Source organism: Chlorocebus sabaeus, chromosome 5, assembly GCF_047675955.1.
Source record: "Chlorocebus sabaeus isolate Y175 chromosome 5, mChlSab1.0.hap1, whole genome shotgun sequence".
NCBI classification, from domain to species: Eukaryota; Metazoa; Chordata; class Mammalia; order Primates; family Cercopithecidae; genus Chlorocebus; species Chlorocebus sabaeus.
The window spans coordinates 84,813,879-84,820,970 of NC_132908.1; the positions used below are offsets into that span (position 1 = coordinate 84,813,879).

The 7,092-nt window shown below is 52.6% G+C and overlaps 2 long non-coding RNA genes across 2 annotated transcripts; one reads left to right on the forward strand and one right to left on the reverse strand.

The window, feature by feature from the left end:
- Positions 1-1,319: 1,319 nt before the first annotated feature.
- Positions 1,320-4,308, reverse strand: LOC140711761 (uncharacterized). Its single transcript, XR_012093053.1, has 3 exons — positions 3,968-4,308; positions 1,988-2,114; positions 1,320-1,578 (listed from the first exon to the last, which is right to left on the reverse strand). It is a non-coding gene; the product is annotated as an uncharacterized lncRNA (long non-coding RNA).
- On the forward strand, positions 4,115-5,051 carry LOC103233443 (uncharacterized). The gene is made up of 3 exons (XR_005243861.2): positions 4,115-4,346; positions 4,585-4,700; positions 4,901-5,051. It is a non-coding gene; the product is annotated as an uncharacterized lncRNA (long non-coding RNA).
- Positions 5,052-7,092: the final 2,041 nt, after the last annotated feature.

Consider the following 7,092-nt stretch of genomic DNA (forward strand, 5'->3'; position numbering starts at 1 on the left):
CTAATCTGGATACATGAGGCCAAAACCTTCTCGTTTTTCTGGGCAGTTTTTTTCGTGGCCCAAAATGTTTTGATTGTTATAAACTCACAAGAGTGGGGTAGACCATTAAGGCTAATTTCAGGCCCAATATTGTCATCTTTAGAGGAGAAAAGTGGAATCCCTGGGCACCTGCCTGGGTAGTGGCTGAATCAGAGGTGACGCCTTGCTCAGTCCCAGCACAGCCCCAGCATGCACCTGGCACCACGCCAGGCACTCACCCTCTTAACTGACACAACAGGACAGTTGGTGTGTTTGTGAAAGTAGTGGAGGTTCGTGTTCAGGAGGTGGAGGAGGGAGGACAGGAAGGAGAGGGAGCAGAGCATGAGCTGGAGCAGTAAATCCAGAGATCACACACAGCTGCAGCCTCACAATGGATGCTTCAGATCAGTGTTTGTACTAAGGGCAATGGGGAGCTATTGAAGACTCCAGGCTGGAAGCAACACTGTGTTTTAGGAGCATCTCTGTTGTATTTGGTGGGCTGAGACAGAGGTTGAGCTGAGGCTGCTGGAGAACCCAGCAGAGGAGGGTGCTGGCTTGAACTAGGGGAGTATGTTGTGTAAACAGGAGTGCTATGATCTGTTGTAGTGTTACTTTCCCACTGATTTCTATGGAGTATCAGTTTCCTGTTGCCTCTGGAACGCACTGCCACAAACTGGACTTTAGAACAATAGATATTCATCATCGCTCTTCCCAGGAGCGTCTGGAGGGAGCCAGCCCCTGCCAACACCTGGACCTTAAGACCTCCAACCTCCAGAACTGGGAGAGACTAGATGTGTGTGGTTGGAAGCCTCTAAGTCAGTGGTCATTTGTTATATAGCAGTGCTAGGGGCACTGGGAAACAATTACCAGAGGCGAGAGACAAAGTCTTATAAGCTACCCTCCTCTGAAGGATAGAAAGGAAAATATGAGACCAGGAGGGTGTTGAAAGCCAAGTGGATTGAAGTGAAGGCTTGGGGCTCCTTGTGCATTTTGTTTGTGTGGGTTATTTTGTTCCCAGGCTGTGTAGCCAAATGCAGTCTGCAGCTCTACTCTTTCCTTTATTTGAAAGGAAACAACCTCTTTTGGAAGAGTGAAGGGCACCCGAGGTTCCAACTGGGGCTGGGCCAGGCCACGGAGCTCCCGGAATTCGTACAGAGCAGACAGTACCATGCGGTTGGATGGGCCCTCGCTCTGTGGTCTGGAGATCTGGATGCCCATAAGGTGCCCCTGGCAAGTGGGGGCTGCAAAGACATCACCCACCCCACTGGGCTGGGGCAGGGAAATTGACACGATGCGTCTGATGCGCTTGGAAAATATTTATCATGTATTTGTTTGTGGTTCAGCTACAGAAGAGAATACAAAAGGGCTGAAGGGGATGAATGAACAAGAGCAGGAGAAGGACCACTCTGAAGGCAGGAGAAAAGGGTATGAATCGGGGTAGAAGTCAGAACCCCACCAGCTTCTTGCCTGGGAACCAACTGCTGGAGCTACTTCCTTCCTTCCTTCATTCCTACTTTCTTCACTCCTTCATTCCCTGAACATCAGACATGGTCATAGGCCCTGCCGAGAATTAAAACAGAACAATGAACAAGTCCCGCTCTCAGAACACAGGCAGAGGTGAAATGTTCGGTAGGCAATGGTGGCTTTGGAGATTTATTGGTTGCTTCTGTGGAGTTTCTCTGGCTGGGATGGGCACCCCAGGGCCTGCTATGGACAGAATTGTCTCCCTCTCAAATTTGTATATTGAAGCCCTAGCCCCCCAGTGTGATGGTATTTGGAGGGGGGACTTTGGAGGGTGATTAGGTTTAGATGAGGCCATGAAGGTGGGACCCCATGATGGGATCGGTTACAAGTGATCCTTACAAGGAAGGGAAAAGGCTAGAGCTCCCTCTCTCACCTGGTGGGGAGGCAGCCGGGAAGCCACCTGCAAGTCAGGAAGGGCCCTCATCAGGATCCAAGTCAGCCATACCTTGATCTTGGAATTCCAGCCTCCAGAACTGTGTGAGAAACAAACTCCTCTTGTTGAAAGCATGCAGCCTGTGGCATTCTGCTGTGGCAGTCTGAGCTGGCGGAAGCGTTCGAGGTGAGCATGGCTCCTGCAGGGAGATGGAGCAGGGACATCGTGTCAGGTCTGAGGCTGCTGGTAGAGCTTCAGCTTCTTTTCCTTGGCAGTCACCAGGCCACGCTGGAAAAGAAGTCTGAGCCAGGTAGTTCGGAAAGCGCCCCCTTGGTAACTCTTTTGGGAAATGGAGACAGACGTCAAAGTTTGTCCACTTTGTGCGGGAAGATGACATACTGTAACAAGGAAAGAAAATGGGAGGTCCTCTTTCTCGTGGAATTTGGGGTCACAAGCGTCTCTACAACACCTTACTGGGTCTCAACTCCCAGCTCCTCAGGAACCAGAGACAAAGAATGTAGGTCAGCAGAGCAGAGCCCGAGGGGCTGGTCCACAGTCCAGGTCACACATGATGAGAACAGTGTTGAGACTCATCACACAATGATGGCAATGATGGTGGTAATGGTGATAGTGGCAATGGTGATGGTGGTGATGGTGGTGATGGTGATGATGGTGGTGATGGGGATGATGGTGGTGATGATGACGATGGTGGTGATGGTGATGGTGGCGGTGATGGTGATGGTGGTGGTAATGATGGTGATGGTGATGGTGGTGATGGTGATGATGGTGATGGTGATGATGGTGGTGATGGTGATGATGGTGATGGTGATGATGGTGGTGATGGTGATGATGGTGATGATGGTGATGGTGATGATGGTGGTGATGGTGATGATGGTGATGGTGATGATGGTGGTGATGGTGGTGATGGTGATGGTGGTGGTGATGGTGATGATGGTGGTGATGGTGATGATGGTGGTGATGGTGATGATGGTGGTGGTGATGATGGTGGTGATGGTGATGGTGGTGATGGTGATGGTGGTGATGGTGATGATGGTGGTGATGATGATGGTGGTGATGGTGATGGTGGTGATGGTGATGATGGTGGTGGTGATGATGGTGATGATGGTGGTGATAATGATGGTGGTGATGATGATGGTGGTGGTGATGATGGTGATGATAGTGGTGATGATGTTGATGATAGTGGTGGTGATGGTGGTGATGATGATGATGGTGGTGATAATGATGATGACAGTGGTGGTAGTGATGATAAGCAAGATGATATTGATTATGAGAGTTGTCTTAGTCCATCTGGGTTGTTGTAACAAAATACCATAAATTGGAGACCAAGTATGGTGGCTCACACCTGTAACCCCAGCACTTCGGAAGGCCGAGGCTGGAGGATCACTTTAGGCCAGGAGTTCGAGATCAGCCTGGGCACTACAGCAAGATCCTATCTCTACAGAATAGTTTAAAATTAGCTGGGTGTGGTGGTGTGCACCTGCAGTCCCAGTTACTCAGGTGGCTGAGGTAGGAGGATTGCTTGAGCCCAGGAGGTCGAGGCTGCAGTGAGCAATGATCTCACCACTGTGCTCCAGCCTGGGTGACAGAGCAAGACCCTGTCTCTAAAAAATCCCAGAAAACCCCATAAATTAGGTGGCTTATAAACAACAGAGGTTTCTTTCTCATAGTTCTGGAGGCTGGGAAGTCCAACTTTAAGATCCCAGTAGAGTCAGTGTCTGGTGAGGCCCATTTCCTCGTAGATGGTTATCTTCTCACTGCGCCCTCACACGGCAGAAGGGGCAGGGGGGCTTTCTAGGGCCTCTTATAAAGCACCAATCCCATTAATGAGGACTCTGCCCCTTGATCTCATCACCTCTCGAAGACCCCACCTCCTATTCGCATCACTTTGAGGGTGAGGATTTCAACATGTGAGCGTGGAGGGACACAAACACTGGGGCCCCAGCGAGGCCTGGCACCCATAGAGTGTGGCTTGGTGTAGCCACTCTTTAAGCTCCCGCCCCTGGTTACTTGGTTTATTTCCCCCGCACAAACCTCCAATGCTGGCTACTGATCACCCTCTTCCTGTAGACGAGAGCCTGCAGGCCTGGAGATGACGCAGCCTTCTCAGGCCACACGGCCTGCAGGTGGCACTGCACTGCAGCGGCCGGGGACAGGCCCCACGTCCTCAGCGCCCTGTGATGTCATTTCAGTATCAGAGCAGGGAGGGACCTGCTTGTTTTAGAGAAGGGGGTTCACCTGGGACACCCCTGAGCTTTGTCCCAAGCCTCGACAGAGCCACTCACTTCCCACTTGGGAGCAGTTTCTCTGCACGCACCAGGCAGTGGGACCAGGGAAGTAATCTCGTCCGCTAAATGGTGTCGTCCGCCTGCAAGACCTGCACAGCTCCCAGGCCTGTGGCTTTGGGCACCAGGTGCTGGGCTGGCATCTGGAAATGATTAATTCCCTCTGGAGAGAGAAACATCACAGCTGCATGGCTCTTCCTGGTCCTGGGTGTGGGGCAGGAGGCAGCCGTGCCCGGGATTTCACGCTGCCCCCACGCCTCCTGCCCTGTTCTTTTGTGACTTGCATCAGGATAGATTTATTTTCCGATCCAGTGGTTTGTCAACATGTCAGTTGACTTGCCTACATCTGCCTTTTCCCCATGCCAGGACGGTGCCGGCCGAAAGGGAAGTGTCAGCGGTTCTTCTGTCTTTAAAAGGCAGTAAAGAAAAAAGCGCAGGGCTGGGTTTCGTAACGTCAGAGGAGGCCAAGGACACCGCATGGAGTGAGTTACCCGGGCGGCGAGGGAATCGATGGGGCTGGTCCACGTTGCTGTCCCAGGGAACAGTGTTTCTCTCTTTCTTCAGCCCTGATGGTATCGCTGGGCTGTGGACACTGGACGAGTTCGGAGAACTCCGGGCGACGTAGGCTCCAGAGGTGCAGGCTGATGGATGGGCTTGTCTTTCTCCCTTTGTCGCCTTTCAGATCTGATGGGAAACACACGTGGGCGAGGAGGTGATGGGCTTCAAGGCGCGGCTCTCAGGTTGCAAGCTGTCGGTTCTCAGAATACAGCTGGCTGTGTTGTAATCACACGCTGATCTCACAATAAATAACGTGTGCATGGAACGTGCTTTCAGATGAGCGTGAATTTTGTTTTGTTTTGTTTTTTTGAGATGGAGTCTCGCTCTGTCGCCCAGGCTGGAGTGCAGTGGCGTGATCTCAGCTCACTGCAAGCTCCGCCTCTGGGTTTACGCCATTCTCCTGCCTCAGCCTCCCAAGTAGCTGGGACTACAGGTGCCCGCCACCTCGCCTGGCTAGTTTTTTGTATGTTTTTTAGTAGAGATGGGGTTTCACCATGTTAGCCAGGATGGTCTTGATCTCCTGACCTCGTGATCCGCCCGTCTCGGCCTCCCAAAGTGCTGGGATTACAGGTGTGAGCCACCACACCCGGCCTGAGCGTGAATTTTTACAGTGTGCCCAAACAAAATCCCCCAGCCTGGAGAGTTAAAAGCAGCAGGCGGCCCAGGGGGTGACAGGGCCTGCCTCTCTGGATGTGCATGACGTGCAGCCTCTACACCGGGGCTGTGCTGTGAAACACAGTCGTGTTTGTGAGCCCCGCTGGGTGGTTTTGCGAAAATCCGTGATTCAGTTCACACTGATAATCTGCTCTGAGGCTGTGGGTGAGGGAGGATTTTCTGGGGGAACAGAAAGTGATCTGAGGGGCTGGAGGGGAAGTGGGTTTTAGCTGGGGCTGTCAGCTGATCCTGGCCAAGAGATAAGGTCGCAGAGTTGATTCTGAAAGTCAGACGTGTCTTGGGGTGGGGGTATCTCTGTCATATCATCAGACTCAGCATGAAGGTGGTAACGGTCCTCAAGAGGGAATGGGCCCAGCTAACAATGGCATGTGGACGTTTGAAGACAAGGGGGAAAAGGGCTCTTGCTCTGAGACCTCGGGGTGTCCTGAGATGCAAAGGAGAACAGAGCCCAGAGTGTCAGGAAAGGTCCCATGGTCCTCCACTCTGAGCTATCTACCAGGAAATCTCTTCTGGAGTAATTTATCTTCCATGTCAACTGATCAGGACAGCCTCTGTGGGTTCGGGAAGGTAGGAGGGAGCTCCAGAGACAGCACTGAGCAGGATTTGACGCCTAGACTCTTGTTCCCAAGATGATTAACTTGGGAATCTGGAATTATTCTGCCCAGAGGAGGCTGCGTCGTGATCCACAGACATGTGATGTCTCAGACCACATCAGCAATGTTCTGTTTCTCCCAGAGACCTGTGCTCTGACTTACCCATCTGCATTTGGTCATTGGAGTCTCTGAGGCTAGCCCTTGCCTTTCTGTGTGCAGGTGGGGAAACTGAGGCCTAGAGAGAGGCATGGCTTGCCCAAAGTGGTGCTGATGGCGTGAAGTTGCACTTAGAAGTGGAGTACCCTGAATCCTAGCCTTGGTTTGTCTGGACAGCATCTACCTTTATGGGCCACCAGGCTAGCAGGCCTGGCCCAGAATAAGATCTGCAGCCTGTGCCAAGGAGAGAGGTGTCCTGGGTCAGGTCAGGTGCAAAAGCTGGCTCTGAATGACGTCTGTGATTCTCCTGAGGGCCAGGATCCCAGCCTAGTTCAGCCATCAGGGGGAAATTTGGGACTGAGCAGTCATGGGAGGAGTCTGACATTATGACAGAGATACCCCTACCCCAAGACACGTCCAGCGTTCCGAATCAACTCTGCAACCTTGTCTCTTGGCCAGGACTGGCTGACAGCCCCAGTGAAAACTCACTTCCGGCCACACAACCAGGCCACACAGAGCAGGAGCCGGAGCCTGGGCACTGTGTTGTCTGATGCCAAAGTTCTTTCCGAGAGTTCACGCACCTCCGTGAGCCCTGTGGGCTCCTCCTGCTCTTTGGGGCGTGAGGAGCACTGCCTCTGCCCTTAGGGAGATGCCTCAGGAGGGGCAACTTGTTCTTGAAAAGCAGCCACCTCTCACCTGGGTCATGTCTGAGCTGGGCTCCCCAGAGCAGGACCGTCTTGTTCAGTGGCTGGAATTCGTCCATCAGAGTTGGTCCCTGGCTGTTTTCAGGGATGCTCCTGGCTGGCGCTCACTTCCCTGTAGATCTAGTCTTGGACTTCATCACCGAGGCCATCACGCCTAGGAAGCTGGCTGTCCCTACCCTTCTGGCCTT